Source organism: Gymnoscopelus braueri (assembly GCF_963280865.1).
Source record: "Gymnoscopelus braueri genome assembly, chromosome: 1".
Classification (NCBI taxonomy): domain Eukaryota; kingdom Metazoa; phylum Chordata; class Actinopteri; order Myctophiformes; family Myctophidae; genus Gymnoscopelus; species Gymnoscopelus braueri.
In genome coordinates, this window is record NC_137603.1 from 48,317,754 (window position 1) to 48,334,588 (window position 16,835).

The 16,835-nt window shown below is 42.0% G+C and overlaps 1 pseudogene across 1 annotated transcript; it reads left to right on the forward strand.

Annotated features, from left to right (window-relative positions):
- The first annotated feature begins 2,622 nt into the window (after positions 1–2,622).
- LOC308088856 (general transcription factor 3C polypeptide 3-like) lies at positions 2,623–16,052 on the forward strand (annotated as a pseudogene). Its single transcript, XR_013934981.1, has 13 exons — positions 2,623–2,748; positions 3,402–3,498; positions 4,206–4,561; positions 4,961–5,084; positions 5,419–5,610; positions 5,994–6,153; positions 7,318–7,465; positions 7,996–8,161; positions 8,329–8,429; positions 9,447–9,610; positions 10,445–10,641; positions 12,655–12,756; positions 15,966–16,052. The product of XR_013934981.1 is annotated as a general transcription factor 3C polypeptide 3-like (transcript).
- The last annotated feature ends 783 nt before the right edge of the window (positions 16,053–16,835 follow it).

Here is a 16,835-nt window from a genome sequence, read left to right on the forward strand (position 1 = left end):
GGCCTTCTAACGTCGTGAATTTAAAAAATGCCAGGGGCACTGAGCGTGCCAACCACGGTGCCAACTGCCAACCGACAATCTCTCACGCACACTTTTCCCGAAGCTTGCTAACTTTAGCAACGACAGTTAGCACTGACATGACTGTGACACACACACGACACGACCATCGTGTGACCCATGGCTACAACGGCAGCTACAAATGACAACAAGATAAATACAATAAAAACTGTTTCCACAAAAAAACATGCCCAAACTTAATCATACTGTAATTAACCTGAAATGGTGTAACCAAATGTACACCTTCCACTCACTCACTCACTCACAAGCCCTCGCACTTACCTAGCGTTGAGCGTCGTCTGCCGGCTAAAGGAGTCGTTCATCCTCCTACGAAGTTTGGATATAATATCCTCCATAAAGTTACCCAGCTTGGAGCTGGGTAACCTCAACCGGCTAAACGAGTATGGAGAACCGCAGTTTGAATATATCCTCCGTAAAAAAGTTCAGCAACGGCCGTCTCCTTGGTCCATGGCTCCGGTAGGTAGCAGCTGAGGAGGTGAGGTGCGTCTTCTGATTCTGAACCGTCAACCGTTGGGACCCAAAGCTTTTATACCTCGCGGGCTGCACGCACTGCCTGTGACGTAGCGCGTTAACGTCCACAGACTTGCGGCCTTTTGATTGGTTGACGGGCTTTCCGCCAGCTGCTTGCGTGCGTGTCACGTGATCCACGCGTGCAACACTCTCTCCTGACAGCGCGCGCATCATTAAACAAAACTAAATACATCTACTTAAGTACCGTACTTAAGTACAATTTTGAGGTATTTTTTTTCCTTTACTGGAGTATTTCCAATTTTCAGTACTTTCACTTCTACACTACACCTTAGACCTTAGAGGCAAAAATTATACTTTTACTTAGTTTAGTTACTAGCCTACTAGTTACTAAACTAAAATGACCTATCTACAATTTGAGTGAAAGTACTTTAAGTATTTAAAAGTAACTAAGTCACTAAAAAGTACCTTGTGGGTAAAAAGTAATCGAAGTGAGTAAAAATACTTTACAGCTGTTAAAATGAGTAGAAATACTTTACAGCTGTTAAAGTGAGTAGAAATACTTTACAGCTGTTAAAGTGAGAAGAAATACTTTACAGCCGATAAAGTGAGTAGAAATACTTTACAGCCGTTAAAGTGAGTAGAAATACTTTACAGCCGTTAAAGTGAGTAAAAATACTTTATAGCTGTTAAAGTGAGTAAAAATACTTTACAGCAGCTAGAGTGAGTAAAAATACTATAAAGCTGTTAAAGTGAATAAAAAATACTTTAAAGCTGTTAAAGTGAGTAGAAATACTTTACAGCTGTTAAAATAAGTTAACATACTTTACAGCTGTTAAAATGAGTAATAATACTCTACAGCTGTTAAAGTGAGTAGAAATACTTTACAGCAGCTAAAGTGAGTAAAAATACTTTACAGCTGTTAAAATGAGTATAAATACTAATACTTTCCACCACTGGCACTGGCACTGTTTACAACTTTTGTGTAATGTACTGCAAATGAATATCCATGTGTTTTAGGATATCATCGGTGTGTATACAATTGGTAAATGTCTTTAGATTTGACACCGTATTTTGCACAGTCACAACAATTCAATTTGACTATGTCCATGCCTCTACACCAGAGGTCTTCAACAGGGGGTCCGGGACCCCTAGGGGGTCCTCAGAGTTACTACAGGGGGGGGCCACCAAATTTTTCTGTGATTTTTTTTTTTTTACATTAACCACTTGAACCCCAGAATCCCTTTTCTGAGGAGAACTTTTGCCAAAATTAGCAGATCTACAAGCTCACAACGCCTTGTGCTGTGAGCTTAGAGGCTTAGTAGAGGAAAAAAGAGCAGACTGAGTACAGAGTGAAAGGTCAGGTTTACTAAGTATTGAGGGTTTAAGTGGTTAAATGTCTGAAAATACACATTAACATCAATCCAACACTGATGATAGTGCTGTCAAACAAGTCTATGAAACCATCTATGAAATCTATGAAAAGGTTTCATCTGCAACACTATTTCACAGTATGGGGTCCCTGCCTGCTTCATCTCTCTCTCAGCCAAGGGGTCCTTGGCTGAGACACAGACACTACACAGTAATAGTAGTTTATTATGTACCTTGTCGCTAGTCACCACTAGATGTCAGCACCTCACCTCATGTTGATCACAGCGAACCATCTAAGCCTGAAGTAGTTGGAGGTCACATGGTTCTGTTGTAGTTCTTCTTCAAAGTGGCTCCGACAGCTTGTTGTCAAACTATTGGGGCTTTATTATAAATCAGCAGTCTCATAGATTTATGCATTGTGCATTATTCTTATGCGTTTCTACCGTCGTGTGTAAGGTAGGCCGTTGTTGCTAGCTACGTGCACTGCCGTGAGGCTACGTTTATTGGTTGTATTGGTAATAGTGTAAGCTATAATATACTGCTGTGGTGCTGCTCGGTAGCGAGTCCGGCTCATTAGCCTACTGGTAACGTGTTCGCCTCCGGATCCTGGCTGGGGTCTGGGGTTCGTCTCCCGGCCGACGCTACAATAGTTAGATTAATTCTATCTCTCAGAAGTGGAACATTAGCTTTCTTGAGAAGTAAGTAGCAGAGACCTCGGTCTGCTGGGGATTAATCATCATGTCTGGGTTCAGCGCTGAACTCATAGACTACCTGGAAGGAAGAATCACGTTCGAGGAGTTCGACAAAAGGAGAGAAGAACGAGAGACTAAGGTACAGTATGATATAATAACTGTGTATCATGATAGTACAGTCAGTTTGATCTAGATTGTGTACGCCATGAAGTACGGTATGATGTACCATGAAGAAGGTGTGGTAATACAGAGTTGTATGTGTGTGGAAAGTCTGGTGACTCCAGGTTAATAGATCAGTGGTTGTCGAACTTTTGTTGAAGGACCCCCAAATTGAAGAGCCAGAAGAGACGATATGTTAGAAATTTTCAAAATCTTCCAAACATTTTCAAAAATGTTCAAAAATAGCAGATCTACAAGCTCGCAGCGTGGCATGAAGTGACGCGCTGTCTGTGAGCTTGTATATCTGCTATTTTTGAATAGCCAACGTATAAATCGATAAAGTGGTTAAAATGGTTGTGATGCTGTATCAACACATTTTCTTGGAGACCCCCTGGACCCCTGGGGGTCCCATGCCCCACTTTTAGAACCACTGGTATAGATGTGTCCCCACATCTCTCTCTCTCTCTCTCTCTCTCTCTCTCTCTCTCTCTCTCTCTCTCTCTCTCTCTCTCTCTCTCTCTCTCTCTCTCTCAGATGCAATTACTGAATTGTAAAGTATTGTTTCATAAGCACATTGCACTTAACATTTTGTGATTAATTCTCCATCAAGTCTGTCTCTCTCTCTGGTTGCAGGAATCAAAAAGACAGTCTTCAGGTAATGACAATGGGGAGGATGGGGAGGAGGCTGACGCTCAACCGACAACCTCTGGCCAAAGCCATGGGCAAACAGGTAACCAGTCCAGCTGGGTTTTTTGTATTTTGTGTATATTTGTTTCTTTAGAGGGCAGTGACTACTTTAGTAGTAGTTGAAGGTCCAGGTCAGCAGGGGGACATTGGCCGTCCCGATAATGAGACTGAAGCTCAGGGGTGATAGTGCCTTTGCTGTCGCAGCCCCTAAACTATGGAATAGCATTCCCTTCGCTGTTAGAAAACCCTTCTATATGAATTGGCACTATCCTATGATGTTAAGAAGGTTTGCCGGGCTTCTTATGTGTTACTACTGTTTGACTACTATGTCTGTGTGTTGTTTTGTTATTGACTGTTCTCTTTTGCTGTTTGTTCTGACCTGTAAAGCACTTTGATACAATGCAAGTTGTTTTTAAATATAATGTGTGTGTGTGTGTGTGTGTGTGTGTGTGTGTGTGTGTGTGTGTGTGTGTGTGTGTGTGTGTGTGTGGGGTGTGTGTGTGTGTGTGTGTGTGTGTGTGTGTGTGTGTGTGTGTGTGTGTGTGTGTGTGTGTGTGTGTGTGTGTGTGTGTGTGTGTGTGTGTGTGTGTGTGTGTGTGTGTCATTATGCAACTTAAAAAACATCTCCTCTCTCCGATATTATTTTCTCTTCGCTTCGCTTCTCTGTTCTCATTACCTCTTCCCTATCATTATTTTCATTTCTCTCCGTATTCTTCTCTTCTCTAATCTTCTCCTGTGCTCTTTCTCTAGGTAACGTGGAGGAGGGAGTCAGCCCTGTGGTCCAGCAGGCCTTCGCCTCCATGTTGGAAGACAGAATACAGCAGCCATCTTCTTCGGAAGAGGAAGAGGAGGAGGAGGAGGACGCCAACAACGAGTCAGACTCTATGAGCTACGTTGATGATGAAAAAGATGAGGACTATAAGGAGAAGGAGGTGGTGTGTAGGGCGAAGAGGCCAGGTGGGAGAAGCAGGAGGAAGAAGAAGAAGAAGGACAAAGACGAGGATGAGGAGGTGTCCGAGAAGGAGGAGGGGGCCGAGAAGCAGAGCGTAGGGGATGTGTTCGCCTTGGAGATGGAGCTGAACCGCGAGAACAGGAAGATGATGAAGGTGAGGGGGAGGAGGAGAGTGGATGTTGTTGGGGAGGTTAAGTATGCAGCACGCTCTTGCTTTTCATGATTTGTGTTGTGTCTGTGTACAGTGTGAACAGTTTTCTGAGGGTCATGATTCGATATTAAGTCATAGTAAAGAAACGACATCGAGTGATAGTTCACAGAGACGAGAATCACGATTTTTTTTTTAACTCATGCAATGAGTGTGTGTATGTGTTTTTTTGATTGATTGAATACTTAATTAACAGTTTGCAAAAGGTACAGAGGTAAGGATAACACAAAACGCCCTGAGGGCTTGTTTCCATTGTGGTCCTATGTATTCAAGTCATCAAGTACAATGTGTGTGTGTGTGTGTGTGTGTGTGTGTGTGTGTGTGTGTGTTTGCGTGTCCGCCCAGGAGCGTCGTCACCGCAGCAAGCTGCCCCGGGCTCTGCGGGGCCTGATGGGTGAAGCCAACATCCGCTATGCCCGAGGAGAGAAGGACGATGCCATCGTGATGTGCATGGAGATTATCAGACAGGGTAAGGAACTGTGTGTGTGAGTGAGATGTGATTCTAAATAGCTTTCATTCCCACATATTCCTTTTCCCTCTCCCTTGTAGGCCTGTCACAATTATTACATAATCGCCTAATCGCAATTCTTTTTGCATAATCCTTGCCAAAAAAAATGTTTATACGTTTTCAAACATATTTCAGAAATAGCAGGAATAGCAGATCTACAAGCTTACAACACGTGTTGTAAGCTTGTAGATCAGCCTTTTCCGCTATTTTGCGCTGTGTTCATTTAAATAGATAAGATAAAAAGCTGCCAAATCAGCTGCCAGATTAATATCTCCCCTAACGCTTCCTCCTTCAGCTCCTCTGGCCTACGAGCCCTTCTCCACCCTGGCCATGATCTATGAAGACAACGAGGACGTGGACAAGGCGCTGCAGTTTGGGCTGATCGCAGCTCACCTCAACCCCTCCGACTGCGAGGAGTGGGTCAAACTGGCGGAGATGTCTCTGGAGCAAGGCAACACGCGGCAGGCTGTGGTTTGCTACGGCAAGGGTAGGTCACAGGCACGTGCACACTGAAAAAGGAGTAGTTCACCCAAAAAAATTACTTATTTTCTATTTTTTGTTTTTGTTGCATTCCTGGGCCAATAATTTGATGACCGGGTCATCGGCAGTAGGAGACTCCACCGGACATCAAATTATTGGCTCAGAAAAAAATCCCCTTGAATTTAAGGCGTCATGGGGTGTGTAATTGATAGAAAATAAGTCACTTTTTGGGGGAAACTACTCCTTTATGCCTGAAAATAGCAGCTCTACAAGCTTACAACTGCAACACGTTGTGAGCAAGTAGATTGGCTAATTTTGGCATGGGACACCATCTTACGACTAAATGTTAGTTGCTCATATTGTCATTTCAATCTCTCCACCCCCCGACAGCCATCAAGTACGACCCCACCAACGTGCGCTTCCTGTGGGAGCGCTCCAACCTCTACATGCAGCTAGGAGAGCACAAGCAGTGCATGGACGGCTACCGCCGCATCCTGTCGCTGTTGCCGATGGGACAAGACTTCATCCAGCTGTCCAAAGACATGGCCAGGTGAGGAGCGACACGTACACATGTTTTAGAACACTGTCTCCCCAAACAGTGGGCCGGGAAGGAGACCCATGTTTTGCTCGCGGACCAAATTTTATGGGTTGCGAGTAAATATCCCCTTTCTTCTCGTTTCCTACATAAAAAATATATATTCATATATTATTTCAAAAGATTTCAAAAAGTTTAAACAAAAAACGTCACAACTTTTCATCAATTAAAAACAATTCCAAAATGTTTCCAAAAAGTATTTAATAACAGGGTCCCCACGGTCATGAAATTCCTGGAAATATTTTGAAATTGAAAAAAAAAATAATCCAGTACTGGAAAAGTTTGGGAATTGATCAAAGGTCCTGGAATTTATCAAGGGTCCTGGAAAAATATTTGGCTATGCATTGTTTTTGGCTATTGATTTTGTTAATACAAAACATTTTCATAAACATGTATAACATTACACGAAATATGTAACATAAGTAGTTTTTCGCCGAACGGGCTGTGTGATGGCATATATTATTTAAATAAAATAAGTCATACGGATGCCATAATGAGTCTTCCAGTGAGCTATGCCCTAATTTTGCACGAAATTTTGAATGAAATTGTACTATTCTATATTCTATGCTTTTTTTTTGCTACACTGCCTATCTTTGGGCATTCTACATAGGAGTAAGAGACACATTATTGCGCTGAATGATTGTTATATAGGCCTGGAAATTGGGCTAAATATTCTGGAAAAGTTTTGGAAATTCATTGCTAAAAATGTGTGGGGACCCTGTAATAAATAAAATAAAAAAAATGGAATTTCCGTAAATAAATGTAAAAAAATGTTTAAGAAGTAGTGAAAATAGCAGATCCACAAGCTCGCAACACGGCACGAAGCGACGCGTTGTGAGCTTGTAGATCTGCTATTTTCTCTAGTTTGGGTCCCGGGCAAACGTCTAATTTCTCTTTTGGGTCTTGAGCTAAAAAGTTTGGGAACCACTGTTTTAGAATACCCAGAAGTGCCGTATTGGTGTCATTTTGAAGACATCAAAAGGTATCACTTGTTCAGCTGTCATTATTTAACTTCAGCTTCAGGGATTCCCTGGTGTATCAAGCATTTAGTTGCACGTGACACATTTTCAAGATGTTCTGGGAGTTGAATCCTGTGTGTCTGTCTGCACACATGCACAGGAGTTACTATGAGAGTAATGATCTGCCGTCGGCACTGGGCGTGATGGACGAGGCCCTGGGCAGACATCATGACCTCATCACCGATGAGCTCACCAACATGGCCGCCGAGCTGTTCATTGCCAACCACCAACACAGCAAGGCCATGCAGGTAACACCTTATGTGTGTGTGTGTGTGTGTGTGTGTGTGTGTGTGTGTGTGTGTGTGTGTGTGTGTGTGTGTGTGTATGTATGTGGGTGACAGAGAAGCAAACTGGAATGTTCATCCGAATATTCAAATATTTAGCTTCTGCATGCAAATATAATAAAACATATAAAACAACTAAATAATACAAAAAGTAACCTTCAAAAGAAGGGACCGCACCCTCCTCAAATGCAGGCTGACTTGCATTTTTGATGCAGTGATGCACAATGTGTTTCGCTTGATGCTTCCTCAGGTGATAGCAAAACGTGTTGTGCATCACTGCATCAATAAAGCAAGTCATCCTACATTTGAGGAGTGTGCGGTCCCTTCTTTTGAAGGTTACTTTTTGTAAATTGTTCTTGCATTGAACCGCACGTCCTGTTGGGAGATGTCTAGAGACGTGCGCGAGTGTTCTATTGTATATAAAAAATTACTACTTGGAAAATTGCTTGAGCATGTATACTTGAAGTGTCTGAAATTATGTGTGTTTTCCCTAGATCCTGGTCCAGTTCTGTGGTATAGTCTTGGTGAGGGATGAAAGTACAGCAGACACATCAGTGCAGATGGAGCAGATGAGTATGAAGGAGGAGGAGGAGAAGGACAAGGAGAAGGAGGCCACGGAGCCAACGACAGAAGAAGAAGTGGTAAAAGAAGAGTTTCTTGGTGAGTGGCCCTCAGTGTATATACAGTTCAAGTTATCTGTGCTATAACTCCAGCAACGTGCGAAGCAACCGCCTTGGGGTTGGGATTGCATTTGTAGTTTTCTTCAATTCAAAATAAACATTAACTGGACACACTGTTGGTATGAAAATATATATACCGATCTCCAGGTGAAATAATGGAGGTGGAGATACCAGACACTGTGCCGGTGGACATCAGGGCCAAACTAATGGTCTGTCTAATACACAAGCAGATCTTCAAACCCCTGGAAGTAAGTCTGTGAATGAATGAATGAATGAATGAATGAATGAAAGAAAGAATTAATTAATTCTTATTTTCATGGATTGTCCCAAGACTCATTCCTAATGGTATTATAAGACACCAAAAACATAATTTAACAAATTTGACAAAACTCTCAATAATTGAAAGCTGCACGATAAGCACAATTTAGACAAAGAAAATTACACAAGAGCCAGTATAATATCATATCGAATTATGTTCTCTTTGTTCGCTTATCCCAAATGCAAATGCAAATACCTTTTGTTCAAAAAGCCATTGAAGTCTCTCTGCATCACTGACTATCAAATCTGAGGTTTGACACTTTAAAAATAATTTCTGATGCAACTCATGGTATGACGGACTGAATACAAAGTGAAACTTCTTCTCAATTTGAGTGATATCACAATAGTTAAATACAAAATAGTCCGACTTTTCACCTGACAAAATGTTCATTCTTAACCAGTAACCACTACATAACATGTATTGAAGTGTTCGTGGTTAGCACCACACTCTTCCCTACTCACCCTATTAATTCACACCGTTGCACACACACACACACACACAATATATTGAAAGTTCAGTTCAGGTTATTTCACAACAGTTCAGTTCAAGCACAACGCATTAAACACAGTTCCCAGGTAATCCAAGGCCACAACACGGTTTCCTGATTAATGTGCAAGGTACCATTTGTGTAAAACCCATCTGCTCTATTTTTTTTAATCAGTTTTTAGTTTGGTTAATTTATTTGACTACATGACATGTCATTGTTTGCCCTTGTCTAAGCATGTAACATTGATAAGAAACATGTTATATAAATACAATTATTATTTGTATTCTTATTAGTTAGCTTGAAATCTACCAGTACATACTGTAACAAGACTAGTAGTAACTGCATCCCCAGCTAGTAGACATTCTAAGTGACTAGCCTGGCTGGCTACTGGCAAAAAGTAAAATCTAAGCATAGTGTGCCTGTATCTGTATTTATACTTGTGTCTATTCCTCCTCATAGGCACTGCTGACAGAGTTAATGGAGCAGAGTCCAGAGGAGGTAGGAGGCCTGTATCTGGACGTAGCTGAAGCTTATCTGGAGGTATACCTCAGCCCTGCCACTCCTCTCTGCCCTGGTCACATCTGTCAAATACAACCTGGCTGTGGTCTGGCTTAGACACGCTGGTAGGACACACACGGACACACACACACACACAATCACATCATTGCTGTCGGGCAGAAACCTCCTATGTGTTTTTCCGTAAATTAACGCCCTACTTGATTATACTGTACTACAGCGTCACTCAAAAGTAGCAGATCCAAACGTGGCTCGAAGCGATGCATTTTGAGCTTGTCGATCTACTATTTTCAAATTTGAATCCTAAAAAGTAAAGTTTTGGACATATGAGATTCCCACCCGACAGATGATATAGCGGTACAACATGATATGAATTTGTTAATTCGTAGTTAATTCTACTACATGAGTTAAGTACTGTATGTGGAGCTTGAAAATGCCTTGACAACCACACAGCGCTGTGTCAGTCAGTAGAAATCATCAGAAACACGAAATCAACAGATATGAAACTGAAACATCTCTCCCTCTTTCCCACAGTGTTCAAACAATATTACACAGCTGAACACAGGCAGGGCAACGGAGATCACTGCAGGCAGTAATGGACCTGTTTATTGCTGGAGATTTTGAGCCTGTTGAGTCTACTTTCTAATGATTTATGAGGAAATATAAATAGGGAGGAAAAAATGCATTCTTGGATATAAATGTGAGGGGGTCTATTTAATAATTGGAAAGTGAAATATATGTAGTAAACTTCTGGTTGCATCAAGGGATTGTCACCATGCAAGACAGAGCTCTGCAGTACATGCATTGACTCCGCACAGCATGGTGTGCAGAAAACGTAGAACTGTGGCTATGATGCACGTCTAGATGGATTGATAGACCCATGTAAAGACGAAAAGACAAAAAGAAAAACAAAACTGATCTCCCTCTCTCTCTCTTCCCAGAGTGTTTGAAGGCGTTAGGTCATATTGAGAACGCAGCAGAGAGCTACAACAAGGTCGTGCAGATGGCCCCCCAGCACCTTGAAGCCCGTCTCTGCCTGTCTACGCTGCAGCAGCAGCTGGGGCGTCCAGAAATGGCTCTGAAGGCTCTGGAACCCATGTATGACCCTGACACACTGGCCCAGGACTCCTCTAGCCTGGTAAACCCTCCCTCCGGAAATCTCATTTCTATTTGATTCCTGGAGTGAGTCTGGCATGAACCGCCTCTCTGCAATATTGGCTGTGTATGCCAAACGGCCGCGCCTATCAGCGTCGTCGCTCATTGTTCTGTGATTGACAGCTTACGTTGGCCAATCAGGTGGCGAGTTCGAGTGAGCCCAAAACACGAACGGCAGCCATCTTTTTCTTGTGCGGCCAATTCTCCGCTATTTTTTTTACTTCAAAAAGCTCTCTAACTTCTATTTTGAGGCACGGAATTTACTTATAAGATATCGTTTGGATAGAATTTAGTTGTTTAACTTCATATATGTGGTCAATTAATCATGACAAAGCCTATTTAAAAATAAAAATTTAGAGAACCGGTAGGGGCGGGCAGTGACACCATTGTATCCGAAAAAGGCAACCCATTTTGGGTATGGCTGTCTCAAAAGTCCCGTCGCGTCACATTAAGACTGGTGAACTGCTGATTGGCTGAAGGGGAAAAATTATCATTGGCTGAAGGGGTTGTCAGTCAACGGTATTACTCCCGCCCAACTCCAGCACAGCCAATATTGCAGAAAGGCGGATCAGGCCAGACTCACTCCTGAAATCAAATGGAAATGAGATTTCCGGAGGGAGGGTTTACCAGGCTAGGACTCCTCCGCCACTCAGCAGGTAACTTTCCTGCAATCACAAAAAATCCCTTTAAACATTTAATCCTCCATCACACATGCACACTCCCTTGTCACATGACCCCAAGCACACTCTCTGCCTTGTATATAATAACATAATATCCATTTGTAACCATGTAAACAAATCAATCAGTAAATCAAGATCAGTCAATCTAAATCTTTTTTGTAGAGTTTTTCAAACTCGGGTAATGCAGCAAGGCAAGGCAATTTTATTTGTATTGCACATTTCAACAACAAGGCAATTCAATGTGCTTTACACATCAAGCAAAGGAAACACAATAATAACACTATAAAATGACATTAGGATGCATAAAACAAAAGTAGAAATGAATAGATACCGTTATAGTGCAGAGTAGAAAAGAAAAGAGAAAAAATAAATAATAACTCAATCAAAGGCAGCAGCAAACAGAAAGTTGTCTTTAGTTGTTTTTTAAAAGAAATAAGAGGGGCAGCAGACCTGCAGTTTTCTGCCTCATTTGACTGCACTACACCCATTTCACCAGTAGATGACAATCATGTTTACAGCTTGTTTTAATTCAAGCTTTGAGTAATGAACCCATTCTCAATACAATTGGCTGAAAAGGTTCAGAGGTTCAGAAAACCTCAGTTTGCCCATCACTGACACTACATCAGTGCATTAGAAGTTCTGTAAATGTGTTCGTTATGTGAAATAACACAGCAATGTGCCACTTCTAAAGAAAATCAGAAAATCATCATCTACTTGTAGAAACTTGAATCCTGCTGGATTACCTATCCAGCAGGATTCAAGTTTCTACAAGTAGATGATGATTTTCAGATTTTCTTTAGAAATCCAACACAGTGGAAATTCTCTCTGCATTAATTTTTGTAAAGGTTGCGTGATTGTAATTCAAAGCAGGAATTGGTTTGACAAGTCTAGATGAAAATATACCGTGGGAAAAAATATCTCAAACGCTGACAGAAATATCAGCCGGAGATGCAGAGAATTCTGAGGTGCTTATCACCTGAAAGTCTGAATATTTTCAAAATAATTTGAAATCTGGTAATTATACCAAAATTTAAAATACTAATTATACTAATAGTAATAAACTGAATGAAAACAAATATGATAAAAACTACAAAATCTAACTATATATTTTACTTCCTGATACCTGCAGGCACCCTTGATTTGTGGTACTATGTATACATTGACTCGAGTAGGAATGAACTGAGTATTATTTGACATGGGCTATCTGTACTGTAGGCCTACTTTGACTTTAGAAAATGGAATGAGTTTTATTCGTCATGGAGTATCCATACTTTGACTGAGGTGATGTGGTTGTGTTACTCTTTCCACCACTGCAGGAGTTGAAGCTGCTACTTCAACGCTCCACTCTGCTGCAGACTCAGGGCAAAATACAGGAGAACATAGACACCATGCTCACCATGCTGGCCATGCTGCTGAAGGTAACGCACAAGCACAGCATCTCAACCACACTAGTATCTCTAAAACTCTTGGGTACATGTAGTGCACATTATTGTTGGAAGTCCTTAATATGAACATTTTAATATATATTTTGGTGGTGAACACTTTCTCTCTATAGCTATTAAAAGTAGCCATTTTCTTGTCTGTTTCCTCTTATGCTCGCTCTCCTTGTCTAACATCTATACTGCCATATGCAACATATCGTCATTCCTGTATTAATGCTTTAATGAAATAGACCCCTAAGGATTATTGCGGAAGGAGGCGTGGCGAAGCCACACACACACACACACACATAATGTCAATCGGGTTTCCCAAACGAATTTGAGCTCGTGCGCAGCCTAGAAGCTGCGTAAGAGCCTCCACGCACCTGCGCAGTAGAAACCCCGCCACGCACTATCTTCGTTAGTAGCAGGCCAACGTGCCATCTAAACTGGCTTCAGGAGATACCATCGTCGTAGGTTCTCAATCGCACGGCGTTACGTGTGTGCTAAAACTACATTCGCGAGACAGCATGGACGTGAAGACGTCCTGGACGACGCCTACGTAAAGCCTACGTAAACTACGTAGTGCTGTCCTACGCTACACAGCAGTTTAAACACCCTTTGCGAAAGTGAAATGGATCATAAAAATACCAGAGCCAACTGTCAGATGTCCTGAAGCAGTCCACTCCAAATACAACTTTTGAATAATATATTTATGAATTAAATTACAGCGGTGAGGTGATATCTGCAAGGTAAATAAAACACTAAAGTGTCCCCATTATGCAAGTAAATTAAATATACTTAAAATACCAAAAGTAAAGGAATGCAGAATGTCCCATTTCCCAAATTTAATATGTATTAAAATCTTTTGAAAATAGCAGATCTACAAGCTTGTGAAGCGTTGTGAGCTTGTAGATCTGCTAGTTTCAAAGGATTTTTTAACCATTCATAAACATGGCGAGCGCAACAGCTGTCACTTTGTGAGAGGAACTGGGGACTTTCATCATAACGTTTAACTATAAAACTTCAAAATTAAGGAAACATGTTTAGCTCAGCATCATTTATACCTTTAGTTAACTTGGCATATGCTTAATATTTTTATCAGACGATCGGATCATCCGTGAGAGTACAATTTGTAAACTTCGGGTTCATGCATAGAGGACGAAGCAGTGTAGCCCTGGTTCAGAGCGTTTCCTCTAACGCCCTGGAAGACCCCTCGCTCTGCGCTTGTACAAGGAATTCCGCTGCCATGCGAGTGCTCAAGAGTAGTGAAAATAAACAAAACCATTTCGCTACTCACCAAAGCAAAGGCTGTTTTGTGTTGTTGAAAGTCTATTCTTGGAGGTGGGAAGCCTCTCAGCACCCCAACTACTCTGTAAAATACACTTTTTGGGCAGCAAATAAAATATGTCAGCGAGACGGAAATTATTTTTATTTACTCCACAGTGCCCTCTACAGATCTGGAGGATTGAACTTACCATTAACCAAAATCTGTAGAGGGCACTGTGGAGTAAATAAAAAAAAAATCCGTCTCGCAGAGGCTTCCCACCTCCGAGAATAGACTTTCAACAACACAAAACAGCCTTTGCTTCTGTGAGTAGCAAAATGGTTTTGTTTATTTTTCTACTCTTGAGCACTCACTAACGCTCTGAACCAGGGGCTAGAAGCCGCGCAGCCGCCCGCCCTACCCAAAAGAACAGATATGCAAGCTATAGACACGGCATGTCGCTGTGTGTGTGTGTGTGTGTGTGTGTGTGTGTGTGTGTGTGTGTGTGTGTGGGGGTGTGTGTGTGTGTGTGTGTGTGTGTGTGTGTGTGTGTGTGTGTGTGTGTGTGTGTGTGTGTATATATGTATATATATATATATAAATTATATGTGTGTTGTGTGTGTCACGTAACGCCGTGGACGTGGGAACCGATAGCACGTTGGGCACAACCAGCTGCTACTAATGAGGGTAGAGCGGAGGTTTCGCCGGGTCCCAGGCTCTTACGCAAGCTGCGTAGGCTACGCATGACCTGAAATCTACGTGCCTGCTATGATACTGCGCAGCCTGTGTGGACGCACGTAAGACCCGTCGTACAACCTGCGCAGGATCTCAACGCAGCATCTCTGCGAATCTCTTTGGGAAACGCGGCCAAGGTTCTCTCCCCATCACGGTGAAATAACACGGATTACAAGTCCGTAAATACACCACACACACACACACACACACACACACACACAATGTCAATGTTCTCTCCCCATCACGGTGAAATAACACGGATTACAAGTCCGTAAATACACAATATTTTCGAGCTGCGTTCGCTTCCAGCGTTCGTGCGTCTTACTTGTTATAAATTGTTATGTTTACTGCTATGGTAAACCAAGCCAATTTAATCCAACAAAAGCAGACGCCTGAGGTGTTTATTGTTGACCATTTCAGCACTTTGGTGGACAATATTTTAAGTCATTTAAATGTTAAATCTCAATGTAGCCTACATTTAGGTGGGCCTCCGGTCTTTCTAGGACAAAATGATTGTCAAACGTGATGCAGAAACATGAGAAAAAACATGTCTCACTTGCCTGTGAGCCACCAATTAATTGTTGTTGTTGTTAGTTTGGACTCTCCTGTGACATTACCTATCCATGACGTCATTCGACCCCGTGTCGCATGCTGTATGAATATACTTAGAAGGACGCAGGTCAACCAGAGTCCAGAGATGAAATAAGCTCTATCTTATATTTCCACCAGGGAGACAATTGGTTACAGTGATGGTCCCGGGGTGAATTTAAGGAATAACCTAGTATTGGAATTACAGGCTTGCTGTTTTCGTTGCTGTTAAAGCAGGACAACTTTGAAGGAAACTTGGCTAACACGCTGGATGTGCTCAGACCATAGGGCTCAGACTCGGAGAGCTAGCATTAGCATTAGGATTGGTGATTGAGAAGCTCTGGGCCTGGGGTCTAGATCTAGCGGATTAACAGCAGCTGAAGTTGTTGTGACCTTTGGCGGATTGGAGCTAGACTGGCGGGACGCTTTCTACCGACTGACCCCTGGAACCTTTTCTGTTATCCGACCGTTCCCCCAATGAAATCCATCCGATGAGCCTGGGATGGAACCGGTGAGAGGACATCGGTCTCTCCTGGGGAAACTTAAAACGTTGTAGGTGGAAAGGTTACGTCCATGCCTGGATCAAACAGGAATAGCGAGGCCCTTTTTTTTCCTACAGGATGTAGCCCTGAAGGATGAGCCGCTCGATGGAGACCTCCAGCTCAGAGACCTTGTGGTTCCATTGGTTTCCTTTCTGAGCCCGTAGCAGTGGTTTGCACGGATTTCCAAACCGGATAAGATCAGTAGGATTGGATCTTATGAGCCTAGGAAGAACCCGATGCAGTCTCTGATAAGTCTAATCTTTCTAGTAGAAACGTAGTGTCCAGGTTGTATCCAGTATAGATATCTATAGGTATATATGTAGATATATTATAACTATGGTTGTAGCCTAGCAGCTAAAGTATGTCGAGTCCACTCCACACGGTCCTAATCTAATCTGATTTCGGTCGCTCAGGTCAACTTTGAGTAACAGTTTGAGATGTGGGTCAAGATCAACAACCATGTAAGGAATGTAGTTAAACAAAACAATAAAAGCTTCAAAAGAGGGTTCAGCAGTTTTAAACAGAACCTTTCTATGATATAGAAAGGTTTCTTGTTTGTAATCATTAGTGGACGTGCCTGCATGATCCCTGGGGTAAAAGTTCATATTCACACAGTTATTATAATGTTATTATGTTATTTAATAACCCGCGCCACCAACGCAATGCAAGCATCTGTCCATTAAATATCAGTTCTGCTAGCTCTGCAGTGAATCGGTGATACAGTGAACTTTTGTGACAAAATATGTGACCATATTGTGGACTTGCATACCCACTAGCCCACTGCACTAGCCCACTGCTCAAAACATTTTGGCAGGTTATTTAAGTAAAAGTATCAGTACTGGAATGTAGAAAAAATACTCTGTTAAGTAAAAGTCTGGAATTCAAAGTTTACTTGAGCATAAGTGTAAAAGTATTGGTACCAAAATGTACTTAAAGTACCAAAAGTA